We start from the raw sequence: 8,129 nt of genomic DNA, 5'->3' as shown, positions 1-8,129 counted from the left end.
GTACTCTGGATTACTTTCCTAACAGTGATTTTCATCATTTATGAACTCTTAGTATAAACATCTTACAAGGGTTTCCTGTTTCTGTTTTTCACTGATCAGTAGCTTTTATTTTCATTATGAATACATTCAGCTAAGTGACTCACAATGTTATTTGTTCAAGGAAAGGGTTCGCTAAACCCTGGATTGTATTGAATGTAACTCGGACATTTTAACCAGAGTTATTATACCTCTCCCCTATCCAGTGCTGGGATGCCTATCTAAAGTTGAGGTACTTTTTGCTATGCTCCTGGAAAGTATAACCTATCCAAAGACGTAGACAGGATAGATGTAAGCTTTAATTATTTGTTTCTTTGGAAAAATATCTTATCCCTCTTAGAGGACAAATACAAGGGTCTTGGCTACAACGCACTCTGTATGATACACTTCTTCAGGTACGTCACATTTCTGCAGATACAGCCTTGGTTAAGTCTTTCGATTAATCATTCTTCCTTCCTTGTGTTCCCTTCTTGCTGGGAAAGATTTCAGTACATCAGAACAGAATAATACCTCCCGTTTTATTTGAAGCATGAAGAAAGGAAAACAAATACGGACTGTGTAGAATGAAGAACAAAGGCAAGTCACTTCTCTGTCTGCAGTTTGTAAACGGCACTATAGTAAGTTATGTTCTTTGGCATTTGTAACTAAAGGACAGAAAAGATGGCAAGGCTTATTTAAAATGAAAAGAGAGATATATTTATTTTAAAGAATTGCATTACTAAGAAGCAATGCATTTATGTAGGGGGGTGGGCATGCATTCAGTGAAGCTTGGTCTTAACTAGAGTGAGATAATATACTACAAATTGATAGATCCTCATATAAGTGAATTTCCATTAAGAAATCCACATTGACAGAAAAAGATTCTTCACTGCATTCTCCGTATATCACCCTGAAATGTTAAGCACAGCATTTTAAACTCAATTATTGTCTTTGGTTTTTAAGAAACAATCCATATAAGAGACTGTCAACTAGATATTAGTTATTGGATTTATGTTTGAAAGAAAAGCCAATCTGATTTCATTTGAAGTTGGCTGGGATGAGATATTGAACTCGATATTCCTCAGTGGTAAAAACAAACAAACAAACAAAAAGCCTTAGACAGTAAGTCGAGTATTTTGAAAAACAGATTAAGTTTCTTAGGCCATTAGGTACTGTATGACTGTTTAAGTTTCTGTGACAGATATATTCCTCTGACTTTGCTACCCTGAAAGTCATGTTAAACTGATGAACCATACTTCTGCTATTAAACAGAACTATAATTGATAGAAATATAGAAATTGAGATTCAGAAGTATTTCTATTGCTGGATAGCTCTAGAACAGGGGTCACAAACTCAAATACCTATCGGAATAAAAGTGGGTATAAGACAAAAGATACACATTTCATACTAAGTACTTTGTTTTCATTGTAAATAACAATGTTTATTTTCACAATGAAATAGTCTCTTCCATTTTTGAAACATTAGCTCGTCTAGATTTTTTTTTTTCATTTGCATACCTGAAATGTTAAGCACAGCATTTTAGAGACAGGGAAATAGGGAAATAGTTACGCTAAGAAAACAACAGATTTGATGATGAAATACAGTTGGCATTCAGCTTCTCTGTTAAGGAGACAACAAAGTGATGGGTACTCTGTTGGACTGGAAAGTACATATCCTGTCTAAATTGTGCAACTGCAGCTCAGCTCCAGCTGAATGCTGGCCTGGTGTTTCCAAACCTCCCCATCACTTTCCCCTCTAAATGAAGGAAATCAGATCTTTATTGAGAAGATTTTGATTTTTTAAATGGCCTAATACACAAAAAATCTACATAAAAGGGAACATCCCAGCCTAAACAATACTAGTCTTCAGACTAGATTGCAATAAGCAAATAGTTCCCAGATATTATGATATTTATGCAAGTGGATATTGATAGAACCACATCACCGGAAGAAGCAAGCAAATAAGAGTTTGAGTCTATGGTAGTGAAAACCTAGACAATGCAAAATTGAATTCAGTTCATAAGACTACATATAAATATCCAAATTATGAATAAGTGGTGTTTTAAGCACCTTCACAGTCCTTTGCATATTTACAACGGACAAACTAAAACAAAATAATTAGCATGCCAAGTCTTTCTCATTTCTGTATGTGGCTCTTGATCAACTTGCATTAGCTAGCTGTCTTTAGAGTTTTCCTAGTGTGGTGTGATGTGACTAGGAAGAATTATTACATCAAAATAGTTCACCTAAACCACCTGCATGAAATTCATCTAGATGTTTGTTATATAGGTTTTGAGAGTTTTTCTTAAATATGTTTTCAGCTATTAAAGAATGAGGAATTAACTGACTACTGAGTAATCACTACTCAGAAAAGTAGAACCTTTCACTGACGTGGTGGTTTTAGACCCATCATCACCTTTCTGTACCAGCTGTAACATTAGTACCAACCTCATAGGGTTGTAACGATTAAGTTACATAATGTGCAAAACCTTTGATCATGGTCTGACATAGAAAGCATTCGAACAATGCTAGTTATCAATATAAATTTAAAATATTATTAATTAATAACTATGGTCTGGTAGATAATATGTAAGTGGGAAATACTTTCCAGTAGACAGGACACAACTATTCCCTCAACCTCTCATTAAAAAAAAAAAGAAAAAGTATTGACTCTCCTATAGGCTAAACTCAGCAACTAAAATGACATTTACAAAAAAAAAAGTTATGAATTATATTTGAGTAATGATCTAATATAAAAACCGATCTAATATTAATAGTTGCAAGGATGAAATCAAAGCAATTAAATACTCATAATTAGAACAAGAAACCACAAAGTCAGGTGCAGTAAATATCTGAGTTATAAACGCAAACCAAGGGAATCATAAATTAGCCCTTGCAACTGAGTCACAAGAGAATAAAACCCTGATAAAATGCTATCGTGTTTCCCCAAAAATAAGACCTACCCGGACAATCAGCTCTAATGCATCTTTTGGAGCAAAAGTTAATGTAAGACCTAGTCTTATTTTACTGTAAGACCCGCTCTTATTTAACATAATTAATATAAGACCAGGTCTTATATTAATTTTTGTTCCAAAAGACACATTAGAGCTGATTGTCCGGTTAGGTCTTATTTTCGGGGAAACATGGTATCAAACAACATAATTTAAAACACTAACATTCTAATGGCATGGATTACTTCTAAAAGAATTGCCTTTATGGTCCATGTAGTTATCCCTGCAGGAATAATAAACAATAGGGAAGTTATTAATATTTTTAGGTAGGTAGTTAAGTTGCTAATCAAACAAATAAACAAAAATAGAGGATTGAGGAAATTATATAATTTGTCATAGTGACAAAGCCACAAAAATGTAAGAATAGGAACTCAATTGTGGACCTCTCACACTGAAGAAATCATGCTCTTTTATTGCTACGTTTCCATTTAGGGAGTGAGAGATTTTTCACATAATAATCACTAAGAAGCAACTGTTTGAACAAACAAATATGTAGGTGGAGAACAAGAATTTTCACATCAGTGCAATATACTAATTTACCAACTGGTAAGGGATATTAGCCAGTTGTTCAAAGGCATTACCCAGTTTCTGGGATTATTTGTAACATATTTAAGGTCAGACATAGAGCTGGTAATAAAACAAATGGTTTTCCATCTCAATTGTATGCTGGAATCTTAAGGTTCATTGAGAAATATTTCATTTTTAAATAGCCAAAGCATATCAAAAGTACTGCACGGTTACATTTTACTTCAACAATAAAAAATGAAATTACTTTCATTAACCTGATTATATTCAGGCTAATAATGTCAGCCCACAGAAGGAATGTGTGTCTGTTTCATCCAGTTATCTACAATCAGAGAACAAAGATATATGTAAATAAAAGACAGGCCTATTGAATGGATTAAAAACTTTGTTCCATTGATGACTAAAACATAACAGTTTTGCAAACTCTGCAAATTACATTGAGAATTATTTGAGTCCACGTTAGTGTTATATTTTCCATGCTTGTGACGGATATTTCAAAGCCTTTCCTCCTGATTCATTATAAATACATATTCTTAAGACATTATCCTCTCTAAATAGATCCTTATAATTCACCTTTAAGTGCTCTTTGAACAACTCAGTAAGCTATGTGGCTAGAGTCCTTCATATTCAATACTCTGTCCACCTGATTTGAATTCTATTATGTTGATTGTGCAAAAGCGTGTCCTAACCCCTAAATATTTTCTCCAATAAGACTCTTCCAAATGAGTGTATCCTGCTAATAGCCTCAAAATAACTTTTAAAGTGTAACCATTAATCTGCTGGAAGTGTTCACTTTAGCCCTACTACAAAACTAATATTTCAACCTAGAAATAGATATTACAGAAGAAAATATACCCATTCTGATTTTCAGCAACTTAATGAAATAACTTTATGGAAAGGTATCCTCAGCAATCACCAAATTGAGTAAACAAATCATTCTTAAATTAAGCAATAAATCAACAAATACTGTGCTATATGTGGTACAACTATGAAAGATATCTGACTCTCATCTTGGACATCCCTCAAATTCAAAGAAAACAACAACAATAACAGTGAAATAAATACCAAAATAAATCCTCTTGAGTGAGGCAGGAAAGCTCAAAAATATTATGACACACATTTGTTTGGTTGTTCAAAATCCATTTACCTTTAGGTAAGAACATTTCAATTCCTTTGTTATTTATCCCTTTGTTGGCTGCCTGCAAGATCTCTTGTTCTCAACAAAAAAAAGACAAACAACCCAATTAAAATATGGGCAAAGAACCTGAACAGACATATCTCCAAAAAAGACACATAAATGGTCAACAAGCATATGATAAGATACTTAATATCATTAGTCATTAGGGACATGCAAAGTCAAAATCATTAGATACTACTTCACACCTTAAAAAACAACAACAACAACAACAAAAAAACAGAAAATAAGTCTTGGCAAGGATGTGGATAAATTTGAAGTACTGTATATTGCTGATGGTAATATAAAATGTTTCCATGTGGAAACCAGTTAAAACATAAAACACAGAATTACCATTTGACGCTATAATCCCAGTCTTATATATATAACCCTAAGATTTGAAAACAGAAATTCAAACAAATACTCACAAATCGATATTCACAGCAGCACTACTCACAGTAGCTAAAGGTGGAAACAACCCAAATGTCCATTGGTGGGTGCAGATATAAACAAATTGTAGCATATGCATGCATTGGAATATTATTCCATAATTAATTCATATTGGAATATCATTCCATAAGAAGGAATTAAGCATTGATTCATGTTACAACAAGGATGTCTCTATGGGTTTAGAGAACAAAAAGGAAACTGGTAGTTTCAAGGGGCCGGGGGAAGAAAAGATTGAGGAATAATTGGTTTCTCAACAATAACAAAAGATTGAGGCTTAACAGGTATGGATTTTATTTGGGGACAATGCAAATGTTTTAGAACTAGATAGAAATGGTGGTTGTACAACACTGGATATACTAAATTGTTTGGTTAATTATGTTAAATGATTTTAGGATAACATGATTATGTTATGTGAATTTCACCCCAATTTGAAAAAAGATTACAAAAAAAAAATACCCTCCTCTCCTTTGCCCCAAAAGGTAACCACATGACAAAGCTTGGACAATCAATCTTTTATTTGGAACTTTATTCATTAAGTGAGAGATAAAATTATGTAAAAATGATTAACCCTCTTTCATTACAATGGAAGTGTTACAATAGTGATGACTTTCATTGGTATTATAATTATTGCTATGATTCTTATTAATATAATATTAATATAATTAATACCCACCCCAAGGTACCGGATATATTTCTGTGCACAGAATACAGAATAAATCAATGAGGGAGAGTTTCGTAAGTTTCCAAAACTATTGATTAGGCTTATAAAGCTTTGCACTTTCAGACATGGATACAGCTGCTACCTTCATCGTCATTCTTCCACAGGCTTCCACATCATTCTGTTGCACTGCTTTGTATTATAAACAGCATACTGGTAATCCTGAACTGTTTCTAGAAAATACTGAGACGCCATAATGAAAGCTAGGAGGCCTTTCCTGAAAACTCTACTTCTATAATCCTTTCAAAAAGAAATTTCGCACTAATTCGATCCTGTATATTCCAAGTTTTAAAATTAGAGATAAAATGCTTAAGACACCAGAGTTTATTTCCACCATTAATCTTCAAAATGTTACTAACAACATTGCTTTCTTTGAAAACTAGCCAATCTATACTATAGCTTTTGCATCTTTGTCATCTATTGATTTAGGTGTTACAGCTACTCCTCATTAATCAAAAAGTTTGCCAAATTACTCATAAAAAGTTTTCCTGTCCAATTCAAATTATATCATCATCATCTTGGTGACTTAAAAGTTCAATATCAAATATTCAATGTGGTTTTTTACCACACAGAAGTTAAACATACTTTCTTTGATTATATACCCTAACATACCTAAAGCTTCAAAATAAGTTTGTAATGACTGCCAAAACTCCATCACCTATCTCTGTTCCTCACCTAGAGCACACCTCAATCTTAAAATCTCCCAGGCACTGCAAAACAAACCCAATCAAACTTAAATTTTAAACACATTCCTCTTCTCACAGTGAATCTTTCTCCTAGCCAATCAAAAACCAATGAATCATCCTTGCCTTTCCCCTCACTCTAATAGCCTATCAGTCACCTCCTCTTAAAATTTCTATTGTTAGAATTCTATATTGATGAGGGTAAACAGGTCAAATACATGGTGATGGAAGGAGAACTGACTCTGGGTGGTGAACACACAATGTGATATATATATGACGTATTACAGAATTGTACACTTTAAATTTATGTAACTTTGCCAACAATTGTCACCCCAATAAGCTTTAATTAAAAAAAAAAAAAGAAAAAGAAAAAGAAAAAGAATTCTGCCTTGAGTCTATCTATATTCATGTCTGAATATAGCTGGTGTCTTCGTCATTTCTTTCTTAGATTACTGAAACACTCTTCAATTGTGTACCTTATCTGTGAGTTCTCCATATGCCTCAAGGTTAGATCTTTTTTAAAAGGCAAATGTGATCAGATATAAATTCCATTTAAACATTCCATAATTTATCATATTTATCATTTTTAATTCAATATTCTTAAAATAAATTTTCTGCCATAACTTGCCATCATCATAGTATCTCTTCATATCTACATGCTTTTATTCAGCTCAAAGCCTTTGTATATCATGTTCTTTTTGCCTTGATTGCTCCTAAACAATCTTTCTTTTGATGTTCATTCTAAAGAAATCAGTTCTGGTTAGCTAACTCCTAGAAGCTTCATTCTCTCTGCCCTCTTGCCACCACTTACATACGTACTTATTGCTGTCATGCCATCTGTGCATCTTTATCATTTCACTTATCAAATTATTTTACATATCTATCAAAGAATACATGATCACTAAAGATCTGTAATGCATAAATAAATGAATTAACTGAATGAAAATTATTTCTATTTTTTATTAAATTTATTGGGGTGACATTGGTTAATAAAATTATATAGGTTTCAAGTATACAATTCCATAATATATCATCTCTATATCACATTGTGTGTTCTCCACCCAAAGCCTAGTCTCTCTCCATCACCATATATTTGATCCCCTTTTACCCTTTTCTACTCCCCATTCTTCCTTGTCTGAATAACATTTTTAAAAATATGTATTTGTATGTACCCATAGAAAATATTTGCAGAAAGTGAAACAAAACTTTATAATGTGAATGAGTCATATGTGTTTATAGTTGGGAATGTTTACAACTGGAAACCTAGTTGCAAACAAGAGAGTGAAGGTACTTTTCTTTCTGGCTCTAACTTATTGACTTGTGGCAGGGAAAACAATAAATTGTAAACCCAAACTACATAAAAATCCTAAGTGTAGTAGGTTTTCTGAAGGATAAAGAAATTGGAGTAACACAATCGAGATAAATTTTTTTGAGAAGGTGTTATTTTTTTTAGATAATCAGAGGAGGCTTCTTGGAAGTGGTGTCATTGGACTAAGAGTTGAATGATAAATGGGGGTCAGCCTCACGATGATCTGGGAGGAAAATGTACAGGAT

This window comes from Rhinolophus sinicus, chromosome 16 (assembly GCF_057876585.1).
Source record: "Rhinolophus sinicus isolate RSI-liver-muscle chromosome 16, RSI-T2T, whole genome shotgun sequence".
NCBI lineage: Eukaryota > Metazoa > Chordata > Mammalia > Chiroptera > Rhinolophidae > Rhinolophus > Rhinolophus sinicus.
This window is presented reverse-complemented; position numbering follows the sequence as displayed.